Below are 16,988 nucleotides of genomic sequence, written 5' to 3'. Positions count from 1 at the left end.
CCTGGTGCTTTTACCTGGTTAGAATGCATTCTTCAACTCTGATAAATGCCTCTTGCTTACCTGGATGGAAGATAAAGATGGCTGTGTTGTATAAAAACTAGCCTACTGTACAAATGTTATATGGTCATTTGTTGCTTTGTCCAGTTTTGCCTCTGGCCTCACCCAGTACTGATTCACGACCCTTGAAAGGTCTCCCAGAATTGAATGTGGCCCTTTGGTTGAAAAATGGTTCCCACCCCTGGCCTAAGTCTCCCTAAAGCTGTGGGGTCCTCATTGCTATAGCCTTTGTTCATCCTGAAATTACTCAGCTTGCAAGACTTGCTTGGCCTGTGCTAATCATGACCTTGATATAGGACTAAGGACAGTGTCTAACAGCATAAAGGTGAAGGAGGTTAATTAACTGAGAGGGAGGGAAAAGAAGCTGCCATGTACTCATGCATAACACCCCTTCCCATATGCAGATGCTTGGAAGGCTGACACACCTTTTACTTGGTTTAGCACACCCCGGAGTTCCCATCTTACTTGACAGCTATCTCCTTTCTCCCTCCTCTGTGCTGCTCTTGAGTCATTTCACTGGTGCTTTGCCTGCCTTCGTTTCTGGCAAAGTGTCATGTGGAAAATAATGGTCTCAAAACACATCTGATGTTTTATGAATACGAGGAGGAATTTTTCCATGCTATTCTGCACATAGTGAGTGTCAATGTCAATAATGCATAGCGAAGTATGGAACATGGTAGCCTTGTAACCTTCTTCCCCAAGGCAGAATTTGTATAGTTTGTGTAGACAGAACTGGGAAAGGTATGTAGGATCTTGCTTTACACTGAGTCAGACCATTGGTCGATCTAGCTCAGTGTTATGTACATTGGCAGAAGCTCTCCAGGGTTTCAGGCAGGGGTCTCTCTGAGCACTATCTGGAGATGTTGGGGATTGAACCTGGGATCTTAAGCATGCATAACAGATGTTCTACCACTGAACTATAACTTTACCCACAGGCACTACTTCATAGTTACAAAGTCCTTAGAATGACCAACCAAACAGAAAAAGTTGGAGGGGAGCAGCTAAAGTTTGTTAATCCTTCAGCAGAGTCAATGGAGTAGCGCTGCCCTCCTTCTTTCCTTCTAGTGAAATTTGATAGGATGACAATTGCTGAATAATAGTTGAGGGAGAGGGAAAGTGTGATGGTGAAGACTTCAGCAGAGCAGAATGTGATGCTAATGTCTACAACCAAGATGAAGGTCTACCAGGCTTGTGTGTTGACCACTCTGCTTTATGGAACAGGTGGCTCTGTGGTCTAAACCACTGAGCCTCTTGGGCTTGTTGATCAGAAGGTCAGCAGTTCGAATCTGCATGATGGAGTGAGCTCCGTTGCTCTGTCCCAGCTTCTGCCAATCTAGCAGTTCGAAAGCATACTAGTGCAAGTACATAAATAGGTACCACTGCGGTGGGAAGGTAAATGGTGTTTCTAAGTGCTCTGGCACTTGTCACGGTGTCCTGTTGCTCCAAAAGTGGTTTAGTTCTGCTGGCCACATGACCTGGAAAGCTGTCTGTGGACAAACACCGACTCCCTTGGCCTGAAAGCGAGATGAGAGCTGCACCCCATAGTCGCCTTTGACTGGACTTAACCACCCAGGGGTCCCTTACCTTTACTTTTTATGAAAGTGTTGTGGAAAACTAACAACCATTAGGTATGATGTCCGATGTCTTCCACAGGAGGATTTGGGGTATCACATGGCAGGACAGAGTTTCAAGCAAAGCTCACCTTCCCAGCATGTTCACACTCTTCTCTCAGTGGTGTTTATGCTGACTTGGTCATGTCCACAGAATGGAAGATGGCAGGATCCCTGAGGATGTGCTCTACGGGGAGCTGGCTTTAGGCACCAGGCCCATTGGCAGATCAACTCTGTGTTACAGAGATGTCTGCAAACATGACATGAAGGCTAGCAACATTAACCCCACCGTGTGGGAATACCTTGCAGAAGACTGCAGTGCCTGGAGAAAGTCAGGACATATATCCACAGCAGTTACCAGAAAAGGTAATCATTGGGAGGGGAACAGAGAGAAGAAGAGCCATGGTACATCTGCAGCAGCACAACTGGACACCTTCATCTGCTCCAGCTTCAACAAAACATGTCTCTCCCGCATCAGCCTCTACAGCCACAGCAGACACTGCAACTTTCCAACAGTTTAACTTCATCCTCAAAGGTCCCCCCCATTGTCTCCTGAGGCAGATGGATGCCAACAACCTACCTTCTTTCCTCTCCCTCTGTGGCAGCCTGCTGGAAGGGCTGCTGTTTCATGACACTTAAGGGAAAGTCTGATGGTGATGGCTTTTGGAGGGAGCAAATATGAGTTGCCCTGCTGCCCTTTTCTGCTGAAGAATGACTACTTCTTGATAATGACAGGCTTTTTTGTTCTTAAGTTACATGCATTTACCCCTCCCCACCCCACAGCAATCAGTTGGCCTCTCTTAGCTTGGCCCTATTACTATTATTCATCAATCTTCTCTAATAACTAGCAAGAGCTACTTCAGAGCTACTCTGGTTTATTTATATGGTATGATAAAATGCAGCTGGGAAACACACACAAACATAGTTTATTCTTTTTTAAAAAGATCATTCACTTCCCATCTCTGTTCATTAACCTGTGGAACTGCCACTCACACATATTGGGAGGAACTCTAAAATTATTTCATCCCGGGCATCAACTCTGTTTTGAGGAATGATGTCTTCACTGGCTGTTGTACATGACATGTAGCCACACATCTAAATACAGATACAGTGGTACCTCGGGTTACATATGCTTCAGGTTACAGACTCCGCTAACCCAGAAATAGTACCTCGGGTTAATAACTTTGCTTCAGGATGACAACAGAAATCATGCAGCAGCAGCACGGCAGCAGCAGGAGGCCCCATTAGTTAAAGTGGTGCCTCAGGTTAAGAACAGTTTCAGGTTAAGAACGGACCTCCGGAACAAATTAAGTTCTTAACCCGAGGTACCACTGTAGTTGTATATGTTTACAGTTATGTAATCAAATTATCTCTTTGTCATTTCTTTATCTTTTTATAATATTTATGTAAAGTCATGGCTCTTAGGTCAGTTTCTGCTTGGCAGTGCTTCAGTTCACCATAAGTGAATTGTGAAGGGGTACTGCTTAAATAGCCCCAAGATGCAGTGTGACTACGATGAAGGAATGCATGCACAAACTTGTTCAGGACACATATGTGAGAATAGCATATGTTAATGTTTAAATAAGGCATCTGAAGCCAATGACAGGCTGGCCCATTTCCCCTGGAAATCCGGATCACAGCCAGGAAAATAGCTTTCAAAATGACATTCCCTCTGCAGGTTTCACACACACTTCTCTGGGTTTCAGCCCAAAAAGTCTTTAAGGTCTCAACCTCTTCAAAGCGGAAGGGAACTTGTCAATGGAGAAGAACTGTCAACTGTTTGTTTATTCTAATACAGCTCTCTTTGCAAAGGGGAAGGACAGGGTCTTCCCAGAATATATTAGCAGTGTACAGGAGCAATAGGCTCCTCTTTCACAAAGCTAACTCAGCATAATGGATTTCATATAGACATAAAACCCTTAGACAGAAGGGTTTTTTTGTCCAAATTCTCCTAAAATAGGAATTCAGGGGCAGCAAATAATGTAAGCAAGGAGAAACCTGCTCACCCCTAGAAGGAAGGAAGAAGGTCCACTCTCCATGTGCTCAGAGGCACTCTTATCTCTAGCCACCAGGTTCATGAAGAGAAAAATATTCCCAGCAATGGCATGAAGGGCATAATTTGGGCCAATGTCTCTGAAGCTGAGCCCTGGAACCTCTTTGAACTAGAAAAACATGAAGCAGTATCCAAGAAGAAGACTGTCAAATGGCAACTAAACTGCCTTTCCTTCAACACAATAGAGATAGATGACTCTGTATAATTGTTTCCTGTCACTTACACACATGTTTGCTTGTAAATCTGTAACAACCCTTTTGACATTAATCTGCAACTGCTGTTTATTCATTTCATTTCATTTATGAATCATATTGGGAGGATGGAGTGGTTGTTGTTTTTCCTTTCCAAGTTGCTTACATTCTGGGCTGACCAGATAAAGGTGAGGGTGGGCCAGAAGTGATGAGACAGGATGGCAGAAATGCTTGTAAACTCTCCAGGTGCTCCCAGCATCAGAATATAAGGCTGGACTTGGCAGCAGCAGAGAGAACCCTCAGGGGTATAGAAAGAAAGAGAAAGACAGAGAGAATCTGAAGGGTTTACAGACCACGCTATGGGTTTCAGAGCAAGTAAACTGAGCCAGAGTAACTAGAAGAGAAAGGAGCTCAATTAGATGGCTGGATTTTGGTACAGTGAAGGTAAGGAAGCATATCTAGGTTAGTACACCCAGCAGTGAGCCATTCAACATAATGGAAGAAGGGAACCACTAAGCTACAAAAAAATAAATAAATAAAATCTATGGGGCTGTAGGTAGGGAGTGTGGGTCTATTGAAAATAGGCTAGTTTTGTTTGCATTCATCTGTCTCAAGAGACAATAGATGGCACCTCCGAGGGTGAAGTCAAACTGGTAGAGAATCACAGCACCTGTAACTCACAACGGCTACCTCCCATGTTGTTTTTGCTGCATTTGCAGCACCAAGTGACATCTCTGTGGCACAAGCCTGGACAGTGTGTATGGAGGTCCTGGGCTGCCCAGACAACAAGCCTCCCCCGCCCAGCATCGCTGATGTGGTCCAGTGCAAAGGAAAGCAATAAATTTGGCACCAGCTTTGCTGCAGGAGTTGTCAGAAGGAGGCATATAAGATGCCATGCAACCACTGTGCTCTGGATTTGTGTAGGGTTCACACCTTAGCCTTTTCTTCTCCTGAAGCTGTCCCACAAGGAAGCAAGTAAGGCTGTCCTGAAATGTATCCTGAAATGAAAAGAATACCTAAGCCCAGAAGAAAAAGGACCCACCAGATAGAAAGAGATAACCAGGGTCCTGGGAACCCTAAGGAGCACAATTTTGACAAATTGCTTCCCATGAAACTTCAGGAAATGATTAATAATAAAAACTAATATTAAAATCTATTCCAGATTCAATACAAATACAGACAGAGAGAAGAACTGCTACTTAAAAGGCTTATTGGGAAAGGAGAGTCCAGCAGGAGACAGACACTAGAAATGGTGGGTGCATGGTATGTAATGGGAGGGAGTTTCAAAGAGTAGGTGCCACCACATTGGGGGTTTCATACCTATATCATAAGAAACATCCCTCCTGATGGGATGGCATTTGCAGCAGCCCTCTCCTGCAGTGATCAGTTGGTTATACAATGGGTAAGGACAAACTTTTAGGTATTAAAAAAATGCACATGAAAATTAGCTATACTTGCTCAGATGCATAGGGTTGTATCAAATTAATTTATACTTAATAAGCAGAGATGTCATGTCCATTATTTTCAATAGGTATACTATGAATGGAACTAATGCTGGCTTGCATCCAATGGTAGTCATAGAGTAGATCCATGGAAATGATTAAACATTACTAACTATTAATTTCAATGCGAGTACTTCGAGTGTATGGGATATTAGAGGAGTGGTACCACCTCTGGTGGGGGTACACATTATGCTTCTTCTGGGGTAGTTTGTCCACTTTTTTCAAATTATTTTTATTAATTTTCCAAATTATTACAAATCAAATTTCTTAAAACCAGTTTCCTGCTCCTGTTCCAAACATACGATCACCATCATTTCCTCACATAGCTGCATTATTTCTTATTCAGAGTCCACTAGACAGAATAACATAACAGAGGCTACACATGTCTCTTTCATTTTGCAGGGGAGGACAAGAAGAAAGGAGACCATTTAAAATCATATGGAAGCACAAAGCACCTTGTCCTCCCCCTTCCTTTCCTGGCTTTTGTAGGGGTTCTCAAGTTTTAAAGAAAACATTCTGATACCTTCAAAGCGCCAAGCCCAGTCCTTTCGGTAGCTGACTGTTTGCAGCCTATTAGCATGTGTCGGTCCAGGAGTGCCTCTTTATTAATGCCAATTGTCCAAATTATAGAGGAACCAACCACAAATCATGCTGGAGACAGAGGCTTGCCCATGGCAGGGGCACACTCCCAGGGACAGTCTCACACCTGCTCTGCCTTTCAAGTTGGCAGACACGGGCTTGAGCGTCTCAGCAGGATGCAGTGAGCTCCCCAGACCCCATTGGGGAACATTGCAAGGATTTTTGCCTCTTAAATCCTGGCCTTCCCCAGCCTGAACCTCCTCACTGCCTGCAGAGGGCAGCGAGGAGCTACTGCCATTGAGTTCGTGACATAGCCAAAAACCTACTTTGTCCACTTTTGGTCCCCACCCTGCACTCAGCTCTTGCCTGTGGCTTCTAGAAGCTGTCAGCATGCAGCAGCACCCCAGGAAACAGCTTTGACTGGCCGACTAAACCAGGTGAGGGTAGCCAATGGGTTTCAAAACTGTTGTGAATTAACGACCTCCCTTGCATGCAGAAGAAGTGTGCATGCACACGAAAGCTTATACTCAGAACAAACTTAGTTGGTCTCTAAGGTGCTACTGGACAATTTTTTAATTTTTAAAATTTATTTCGACTGTGTCAGACCAACACAGCTACCTACCTGAATCTACAATTACTAATCAGAGTTTGACCTCATAAATCTCCCACAACAAGCAGGGCCAGGGAGAGATGAGGCCTGTGGTGTGTCGCCTTGGCAGAGTCCCAGGGTCCAGGCAAAGTCACTTGGGGGCTCCCCACCCTTGCTGTGAAGCCAGATGTCAGGGATGCTGTCACTGCAGGCTACATTGCAGATTCTACCTTGAGCAGAGAGTTGGACTGGGTGGCCTCTAAGCCCCTTTCCAGCTCTATGATTCTGTCATTATATATATTTGCCAGAGGTATAATGAGGAATCCAGAGCCTTGTGTCTATTTCTGAAGCAGCAACTTCTGGGGTCCTGATACTGTCATTCCCTAGCTCAAAATTAAGGGCTTCAATCTCATCTCTGGCACACTGTGTACAAAGAAAGCCATTTTACAGGAGGCAAGCAGGGCGTAAGCCTCTCAGAGATGCTTTTACCAGATGACAAAAATCATTCTTTTCTTTTCCCCTGTTAAATATTCATGGTGCTTTGATTTTTAGATACTGAGGTACATTTTGTTTCCAAATGTGCCAATCCGGTCTCTGCACCTCAGAATTAATTCCACCTCTTCCCACCCACCTGCAAAGGAAACAGATAGAGGCAGGCACTACCCTCTTGAAAAATAGTTACTTTCCTCCCTGTTTTCAGTGCTGCACTTAAATATCCATGTCTATATATTTAGGCCTTATACTGTATTTATGGCTTCCACTGAAGCTTTGTTGCGTTACTATTGCAATCGTTCTATCTCCCCCTCCCCCCCCCGGGCTGGTCCATTGTTTCCCCTTAGCCTTGTACAAATAGCATGTCAGCATCACCACACATCCTAGGCTGTTGTTAATCCCATAAAACAAGGTGCTTTAACAAAGGTTCTCCTACGCTTCTGACGTTTTGAATATTTGTAATTTTGAGGAAATATTTGCATAGGCAGCTACGGAGAAGCTTCTGCACTGAATGACAGATCAGAGGCAGCTTGACAACATTGGCACAGTCTGTGTTCAACATTTGTTTGTGAGGAGAACAACCACCAGCGGAGGCATAGCAGGCATTTATATAGAAGCACAACATGGAAAAGCAGAGAGCAAATTAAAGAGGAGCTCAGGGTCAGGACTTAATGTTAAAAACCACACAATCCTATATGTGACTACTCAGGTTTGGACATAGGAGCCAACTTGGGCCCCAGACTGTGGGTGCCCAGCAGCTCACATGCGCGATGTGACATCACAATGTCAGGTCATGTCACAGCTGACCACCACCGCTCTCCGGCACCGGGGCCTCCACCTCTGCTGCTGGTCCTCTGTTACCACAGACATGCCTCTGTAGTGGCGGCAGGGGTGAGGCAGCAGAGTGTGGGTGCCCACAGCCCCATGGAAATGGTGCTCTGTTGCCCCACTCCTGCTGCCACCACGGTGACCAGGCCAAGGCCTCCGCTGTGAGGCCTCCACCAAGGCCTGCTGTGGCCACAGACACCCCCAGATGCATGTCCGAGGTGGGCCTCAACAGGGGCCCCATAGTGAATACGGAGGCCCTGGCCCAGTCACCACCACAGATAAAGAGGTAAAGCAGGTGGTGGGCAGAGGTCAGGCCCCCACAGTGAAAATTTGTGGGTGACCAGGCCCCCAGCACCCCTTGGAATTAGTGCCATTGGGTTTGGACAAAAGTCCCAACTGATTTCAGCATAGTAAGCTGTATTATACTGAGAAAGACCATTGGTACATCTAGCTCAGTATTTGTCTACTCTGACTGGAAGCAGCTCTGCAGAGTTTCAGCCAGTAGTATCTCCCCTGGGGTGTAAGGGATTTAAGAAGGCATCTTTTTCTGTCCCACCCTGTATTTGTCACACACAGCACTGGTCCCATTCCACTGAAGTTCGCCTTCCACAAAACAATGCCATTTCTCTCACTGTCCACAGAGGCACACTTTTGTAAGTTTTGTAATTAATTACTTAAATTACCATTGTTATGACATAATTCTACCCCATTCATTTCAATGCAAGGGAATCAATATGCAAATAAGGAGGAAAAACATAATTACATATCATTTGTGGATCCACTGGATCCTGAGTAGTCTCATTGCTGTTATATGACTTAGTCATTGGCCCAACTATGGGTCTGACTGTCCTGTCCCCTGAGCCCCCAATCATGGCATTTATGAGCAGAAGGGCATCAGATCCAGCAGTAGCCTTACCATTCTACAAAGTCCCACTGAGTGGGTTAGTAGTTTGGATTTTTTTATTTATTTCTTTAAAAGCAAAAAGACATCATTTTTTAAAATGAACAGTTGCTAGGGGCATGGTAGGCAGCCTCCACCCCTTCCCACACGTATAGGAAAATCCAGCCAAGGATGACCTAGGTTTTTCACAAAGTGCAGGCACCTGAGGAGCTAAAGGAAATGGAGTGACAATGTGTTGAATGAGAGCAACAGCATTCACAAAAACCACCGACCACCTCCAAGGCAATGTAAGCACAATAATAACAACCAACATCCCACCCTAGAGAATTTCACCTTTTCCTCTCTCCTTTAATAGTTTTCAAATGCAAATTCTTTTCACATTATTGATGGAGAATAGCTGGGTGTAGGGTGGGGGAGAGAACGTGCTCTTAGTCCTTGGAGTCATATGCAGCATCCTTTAAATAATTTTACTGGAATCAGGAAACCAAAACATTGCTTTTTAAGCTTATGTGATAGGATTTGAGCAACGGTTTCTAAGCAATTACGGTACTTATCATATTTTTACCAGTTGGAATTCCAAGTGTGAATGCACTGGTTTTTATAGTAATTTTGCTCATGGTTGTAAAATCTTCAAAGTCAGCTCTGATATTCCTGTTATGTTTTCATATATTGTAAAGGCTATAGATATAGATATTCCTCTGTTTCTCCCTCACTTGGCACAGATGGCTTCATTATGTAGACAAACAAAGCAAATAATCTATAAAAAGAGATTGTCTATAGCAATAAGTTGGTTTCTTCTAAATTTTGATCCTCTTGTTTCCGTAAACAAAATTGCTTACTGCATTTGTTCAAACCTCCTCCATTTTGCAATGGAGGCTTCAGAGTGGTAGCATAAATTTCCGATAGCCTGGATTGTGCTGCAGTTTACTCTGTTACATGATCGTGGAATATAATGGTTAAAGATTAGTTGCCATTTGTTGTCTTCTTGTAATTCCCACTCTAGGTAGCAGTTGAAATGTACCACAAACAGCATATTTACAAATATTCCAACAGGCAAATTGTTTTTATTAAAGATGTTTGGGTTACAAAAATTGTCTCTGTTTTCATATCATAAAGGCCTTTGTACAGATCAGTTATATTTGATGTGAGGCATTACTGTTGAATAAGATTGCATAAGATTGAGGGAGAAGAGAGGTGGGGAGAAAAAGCGAGGGGAGAGAGGGAGGTAGTAAATTTTCATTCTCTCACACAGTGTATGTGCAAGGTTTTTGAGTCCGCATCAAATGGGTAGGTTCTCTTTCTATTCATTTATTAGTTTTCCTTGGCAGTGAAAGAGGTTGTGGGGTTCAAGGTCTGATTGGTTACTTTCAGTTGACTGCAGTGAGTTTTGTTTGTGTGAGTGATGGGGAGGGGTTGTCAGGACAAGTTAGCCTTATTGATTCATATGCTGTCGGTGTGTTCGTATTGTTGCCTTGTTGAGCCATACCAGGGCAAAGACATCCTCTCTTATTGGTTCCCGTGCTAGTTCAGTTTGTTTGTTGGTTAGCTTTCCTAGTAGGGCTATTTCCCAGTTTGGCACCAGTGGTCCATGTTCACTCCTGGCACAGTGTCTAGCTATGATGTTCCTGGCTGCTGAGAGTAGGTGGCTTATGACCTCTTTGTAGTGTGAATGTGTGTTTTAGTCTTGGAAAATATTCAATAAGGCCAGTTCTTGGGTGGCTTCTAAGACCTGTTTAGTTACTTTGCATATTTCTTGTAATAATAATAATAATAATAATAATAATAATAATAATTTATTTATTTATACCCCGCCCATCTGGCTGGGCCTCCCCAGCCACGCTGGGCGGTTTCCATAAAAACCAGAAATACAGTAAAATATGTATGATGGGAATGATGTCCCAAATGGTTGGATTTTGGAACAGTCCCATCACATGTGGAAGTATGTGCCTGTAGAGGTGCAACCTCTCCTGCATTTTGGCAAGGTTCCTGGATGTATCATTGCCAGTTACCATGGTGTTAGGTACCATTAGAGATAGGTTTCAAGGTGAGTTCTCTTCTTTTGTCTGAGATGGGTTTAAAGGGTGATTTTGACCACAGTTTAGTCCATTGGTTTATTTTGTAACCTATCCTGTGCTCCCATTGTCTTTTTGATTGAGATGAAGGGATTTGTGGGATCTGAAATAGAATTTAGTATATTGGGATACTATCCCCTTGCTGTCAGGAGAAGGTTTCCGAAGGTGGTCAAGGGCCTACTGGCTGCTGCTTTTACTCTTTTACTGCTGGGGTGTTTAAGAAGGTGTGTAATTGTTGGTGTGTTAGCCAGGGTGTTTGGGTGTCCCCTAGTTTGCCTTGTATTTCTTGTGTCAGTATGGTTTTGTTATATTTGTAGAAATCTGCTAGGTGGTGTAAGCCTTTGGCTTGCCAACTTTTTATTTGGAAGTTTTGGGCTACGTGATGGAATAGTGGATGGTGGGCCAGTGGGGGTTAATGGGGATGCAGTTGGGGACAGTTTTCCTACTTTTTCCTTCTATGCTTTAAGCATGGGCTGTGTGAAGCTGTTTAGTGTTGTGGGGATTTTCCTTAGTTTGTTTTGATGGAATGGGTATGTTGTGGCAGGGATATTCCTTTTTAACCAGGCCTTTGGTTGATTTGATTGACATCCTATGCCCTTTTAAAATGTGGGGTTTTTTGTTGGGGTGTGTGCGCACGTTGCTGTTACTTTTATTTGAATTATGTATTTTGTGGTTTTATATTTTCATTTTATTCTGTGAACCGTTCTGAGACCTGTGGGTATAGGGTGGTATATAAATCAAAAATTCAATCAATCAATCAAATTTAGGTTTTTTCTGCCTTTTATGGAGGGTGAAATGAATTTGTTCCATTTCTTCAAGTCTTTGTTAATTTCTTGCCAAAGGAGGTTGTAGCTGTGGAAGTATAGTTTGTTTGCGCCCCTAAGTATCTGAATTTGGTGCAGCAAAGTTTTATCTTCGTGGTGTTGGGAAATACTTTTTGAATATGGGAGGAGGGGCGTGTTGTTGAAACACATAGTCTCAGATTTCACAAAGATTCACCTCTAGGTCCGACACCATTGTGAATGTATTGAGTTATTTGGTTAGGGCAGTGGTTTTCAACCAGTTTCCTGGGGCACCCTGGGGTGCCTCAAATGATGATCAGGGGTATCACAGGCAACACTGGCCCCTGTCCTTTTTTCTTTCCCTCCCTTCTCTGATTCCCTCTCAGGTCTCTGCCTCCCAAAGGCTTGTGCAGCTGTTTATTGCAGCAGCCCTGGCCATAAGCTTTGCAGGTGAATGGTGCTTCTGGGAGGCACCTCTCTTTGGGGTGGTGAAGCTCAGAGACCAGGGGCAGCAGCAGCAGCTGCCTGGAGGACTCCCAAGGAGAGGGGAGAGGAGACTGAGGCAACAATCCACAAGGGAGGGTGTTCAAAAAGAACGAGAGGCTGCCAGTTCTGCAAGCAAGGGGGACATAACTGGGCTCCTGAGCCCCACAGGGGTGCTACAGAAAGAATGTACTTGGTTAAGGGAGCCATGGACTCAAAAAGTTTGAAAACCTCTGAGTTAGAGTGATTGCTGTCTTTATGGAGTCTGGTGTTGTGACCATCTGGTCATCTGCGAGGAGCCCTAGTTTATAGGTTTTGTCTTTGACTGATAGTTAAGCTTTTTTGCTTTGTTTTTCTGCCCAAGCAGATATTGTTGGACTCATCTCCTATCAGCCCCAGCCATAATGGCAAATTTCAGCTTCCCTTTGATTCAAGAAATCTGCCACTGATGGGTGACTATCCAGCCTCTTCAGAGCTTCTCAAAGTATAGTATGTCCCAGTGAAGACTACCTCATTTCTTCTTCTTTGGTGATCACTCATAGCCGAGTAAGAGTGTCTTCCATAAACAAGGTTTTAACAATGAGTCTGTGAGTGACTGTGGAGGCCAATTCTGGACCCACACGTCCTTCCACAGTGGGGACATTGGTTCCCAGGTGGGAGTTGATTGATCACACACTACCTCATACTGTGAGGGAGTTCATCTTATCTTTTCATCAAAATCCCCCTCCCCACCTTGAAGCCATTGTTTTGGGCCCTATATCTTGGTGCCACAGGCAGCATATTTTCTTCATCAGCTGTGGTACAGCCTTTCAATATTTGAATATGGCTGATGTATTACCTCCCATGGGTTTCATCTCCAGGTTAAACATAACCAACATTTTCCATCTTTTAGCTTACCCTCCAGACACCTATTTGTCACCCATTTCTGGACACATTCCAGTTTGTCAATATCCTTCTTAAACCATGGTGCCCAGAGGTCTGATCAAGGCAAAATAGTGCAGCACCATTATAAGGTAAAGTACTTAGGAGGGTCATAATGAGGACATCACTTTTATTAGAAGCATATGAGTCATGCTAGAAATGAGGAGAATAATTTAAGGAAGCTCTGGATGTCTTGGGTTTGCTAATCAAAAAATAATGATTTATTGACAGTGAGAATCTACGTCTGAATGTTCTTCATATACTGTCAGGCTTTTTTCCCCCCTGACACCCCCCCCCCCAATGTTCTGTTCCCTACATGTTCATATCCTCCCTTTCTTCTTGTTCCTTTTCATACCTGAGTAGAATTTAATGGAGTTGCATTAAAAAATGTTTCCATTCCACGAGATGTAATCCATCAACACAGGCTTCTTATACATTGTGCTGAAATGAATCCATTCCAGCTGAAGAAGCAGATAAATCAATTTAAGTGGAAGATTTCTTGACAGTTTAATTCAAATTAAGTCCACTTTGTTCAATTAGTGGGAGGATGGAGCTTGTGGGCAGGGGGAACGAAAATAGGTGGCAAAGGAGGGGGGACGGGGCTTAAAAGAATGACTCAGGAGAACTTGAACCCCAGTGCTTCTGTGGGTCCAACCCATTTGCAGAAAATGAGCTATTTAAAATACGGACATAATAACCAGCTACTAATGCATATTCTTGTGGTGAAAGGCAAATTGCTTTCATTCTAGTGACTTTCTTTTTTAAATAAGAAATGTGTAGTGGTTTTGGCGTGGGCTTCTACATGGGTGGCAACAATGCCTTAAATGTGCAGCATTTGGAACATGGAAACAGTGAGAAAAGAAAGAAAGAAAGAAAGAAAGAAAGAAAGAAAGAAAGAAAGAAAGAAAGAAAGAAAGAAAGAAAGAAAGAAAGAAAGAAAGTCTTTTCTGGAGGCAAACTTTATTCCTGATGTGGAGTTCATGCCCTGACCAGTCCCAATCACTCTGAAGATCTCTGGAGAAACCCAGGGGAAAACAAGCATCTGAGGGCTGAGAAGAGATTCTAAGCATTGCATTACGCCACCGACAAGGTCAGCGATACTGACCTGGGTCCCCCACTGTGGGTGCTAAGCATGCACACACCACACTGTGACACGATGACATCGCAGTCACATGATTGCATGACATCACATCACTGTGATATGATGCCAGCATAGTATGCCGCATGCATGCATGCTGCAGTGGCGCATGGACTGGGGCCTGCACCTCTGCCATGGGATCTCTGTCCACTGCACAGTCTCTGTCCATGGCTGCTGAGCCAATAAAGGCCTCATGGCAGAGGCACAGGCCCCAGTCTAGTCAGCACTGGGGCGGCTGAGCATCAGAGGTAAGACGAAGGTTGGGAGGCAGCAGCAGTGCATGTTGGTGGTGCATGGTTGGGGGGATGGAGGTCAGGTGGTGGTGGCAGCAGTGGGGGGGGGGCAGAGGCCAGGCACTCACAAGAAAAAAATTGTGGGTGCTTGGGCCCCAAGGCTACCTGGCGTTGGCACCAGTGGAAAAAGTACAAGTAATTGCTTTGCATTCATGATATGCAAACACACACTTGTGGCCCAGCTTGCCTGAAAAGACCATATAGGTTTTGCAAGCTTTCCTGTCTAATACTGTCTAATACTAACTTGAAAACAGTCCCCACTTCCTATTGCAAAGAAAGGAGGAGTAGCTACACCATGGCTCCCTGGACTAGATTTGCAAGGAGTCCTCTGCAAAGAAAACCCCTTACTTTTGTAAAAAGAAATGTTTTAATTAAGCAGGCTTTGCAATTTGGTTCCTCTGCCCTATGCAATCACTGCTCCCTGCCATGGGCCAGGTGTCAGCTTCACCTGCTGAGCAGCAGCCTGAAGGAATAGAATGCAAAGTGACTCCACCTGCTTCTGATCAGCCTTCTTGCTCCTGAGGAGAACCAGCTGGCTCCAGCTTTCTTAAGCAGGGTTTCCAGCCTCAGTCAGTTGCTGAAAACTACATTCGTTGTTCCTGGCCAGACCCTGCTGCTTCTTGAGACCTTGGACACTTGGCTTTCTTGACCTCTGGATCATCTGACTACATTAACTGAGATATTCCTGACTTTAGGATTGAATTGGACCTTGTGTATGGACTCTGCCTCCAGGCAAGTACTCCCCTGGAGCTTGGCTGGATGGCTGTCTTCTCCCTCCACTGAACTCTGCAGTGGCTGGCAGCCCAGGACTATGACACTCCCTCCTTTTTGCAAATGAGTGGGGTAACCAGTGGTGAGGGAGGTTGTCCAGGGTCCTGAAAACACTGTATTTGTCTGTGCTTGCTTGTAGAATTGCATCTTGTGGCTTCTGCATCTCTTCTCTGGAACCTGGAATGTAGATGGGCTCTGCCTGCCTTGCCAGTTCCTATTCAATCCACTTTCCTAGGAGTGCTTACTGCATTATTTACCTCCTGTGGGAACTTCTTCCTTAGGATGCAATAGGTGTAGTGGTTAAGAGCGGTGGACTTGCAATCTGGTGAACCGGGTTCGATTCCCTGCTCCTCCACATGTAGCTGCTGGGTGACCTTGGGCTAGTCACACTTCTTTGAAGTCTCTCAGTCCCACTCACCTCACAGAGTGTTTGTTGTGGGGGAGGAAGGAAAGGAGATTGTTAGCCTCTTTGAGACTCCTTCGGGTAGTGATAAAGCGGGTTATCAAATCCAAACTCTTCTTCTTCTTCTTCTGATTTGGTTTCATAGTAGAGCAGTCCGTCATGCTTCCTGTCCACACACTGGAATATTTCCTGCTCTTACTGTAAAGAAAGGTTGGGGAACTAGATGTCAATGTGGGCAAATGTGCAATCTGCAAAGTGACTTTCAAAGTGTTCCACAAGACCCAACAATCAGTTGATTAGCTAATCTGAGCCACATCTGTACTTTACAGCTTTACTTAAGCTGAGCCAGCTCTTTACCTGCCCCACATTTGATATATATATTTATTAAATTTGTATACTGCCCTTCATCTGAAAATCTCAGTGTGGTTCACAGCATAAAAATATAAGATAAAAACATAAAATAATAAAAACAAAAACAAACCAATTATTCCCCACTCCCACAAACAAATTTAAAATGATAAAGGATGTTAATCAGCCACATATGACATCAGGTACAGAGCAGGAGGGTGCAGCTTGGCTGAAATGTCCTTGAGACAAATTGGGAGGTTAATTGGGCATGTGAGATGAAATTCCCACCCCTGCTCTAGAATCATAGGGGTACAGAAGGGGGACCCTCTGGCAGCTGGGGAAACAGGTCCTGCTACTTATTGCTATTTTTATCTTCTTACTTTTCAACTTACAAACAGTGGAGAAATGGGAGGCGGCATTATGTCTGAGCTTTATAGCAAGTAGTTGTAGCTATGCTGCTATAAGGTACACTCCACACTGTATACAGTTGTAGCATTGCAGTGCCTACTAAGTGGCTGATCCAGCCTCAGACGGAAGCCTTTTACTTTCCCTTTGCTTAACATCTCCCTTCCTCAAGGCACATTTGCCAGCTGTGGTGCCCCCCCCCTTCCAACTTGTCTTGTTGCATTACAAATCATCAGCCACCATCAAGAGGTCAAGAGCCATCATTTTTTCATCCTTCCCCCACCTCAACAAGAAGCATGAGACATCTGAGATTTGGCTCTGTTTCCAAACGGTCACAGCCTGTCCCCTGCAGGGAGTCACTACTCCTCTTCCAAATGGATTTATGACCCTATAAACGGTGAATCATTGTGTGTAATAAAGAGCAGAACAGATCTGAGTGCTATCCAATTTAATAATTACTGGAGTAACTTAATCATTTTCAGATATGTTGCCCCGGTGCCGGCAGACCTTGAAAACCTGCCTGTGAGTGTTCGTTTGATCATGATATAATAGTGCTACAAGGCTACTGAG

The 16,988-nt window shown here is 44.3% G+C and overlaps 1 long non-coding RNA gene across 1 annotated transcript in view; it reads left to right on the top strand.

Annotated features, from left to right (window-relative positions):
• LOC309361588 overlaps window positions 1-16,988 on the top strand; it is a 434,430-nt gene that overhangs the window by 282,658 nt on the left and 134,784 nt on the right. The gene's annotated exons all lie outside the window — the stretch shown is intronic.

The sequence above is a fragment of the Podarcis melisellensis genome (genome assembly GCF_964234715.1).
Source record: "Podarcis melisellensis genome assembly, chromosome: Z".
Lineage (NCBI taxonomy): Eukaryota > Metazoa > Chordata > Lepidosauria > Squamata > Lacertidae > Podarcis > Podarcis melisellensis.
The sequence above is the reverse complement of the archived record's forward strand: the minus strand, read 5'-3'. Positions and strand labels throughout refer to the sequence as shown.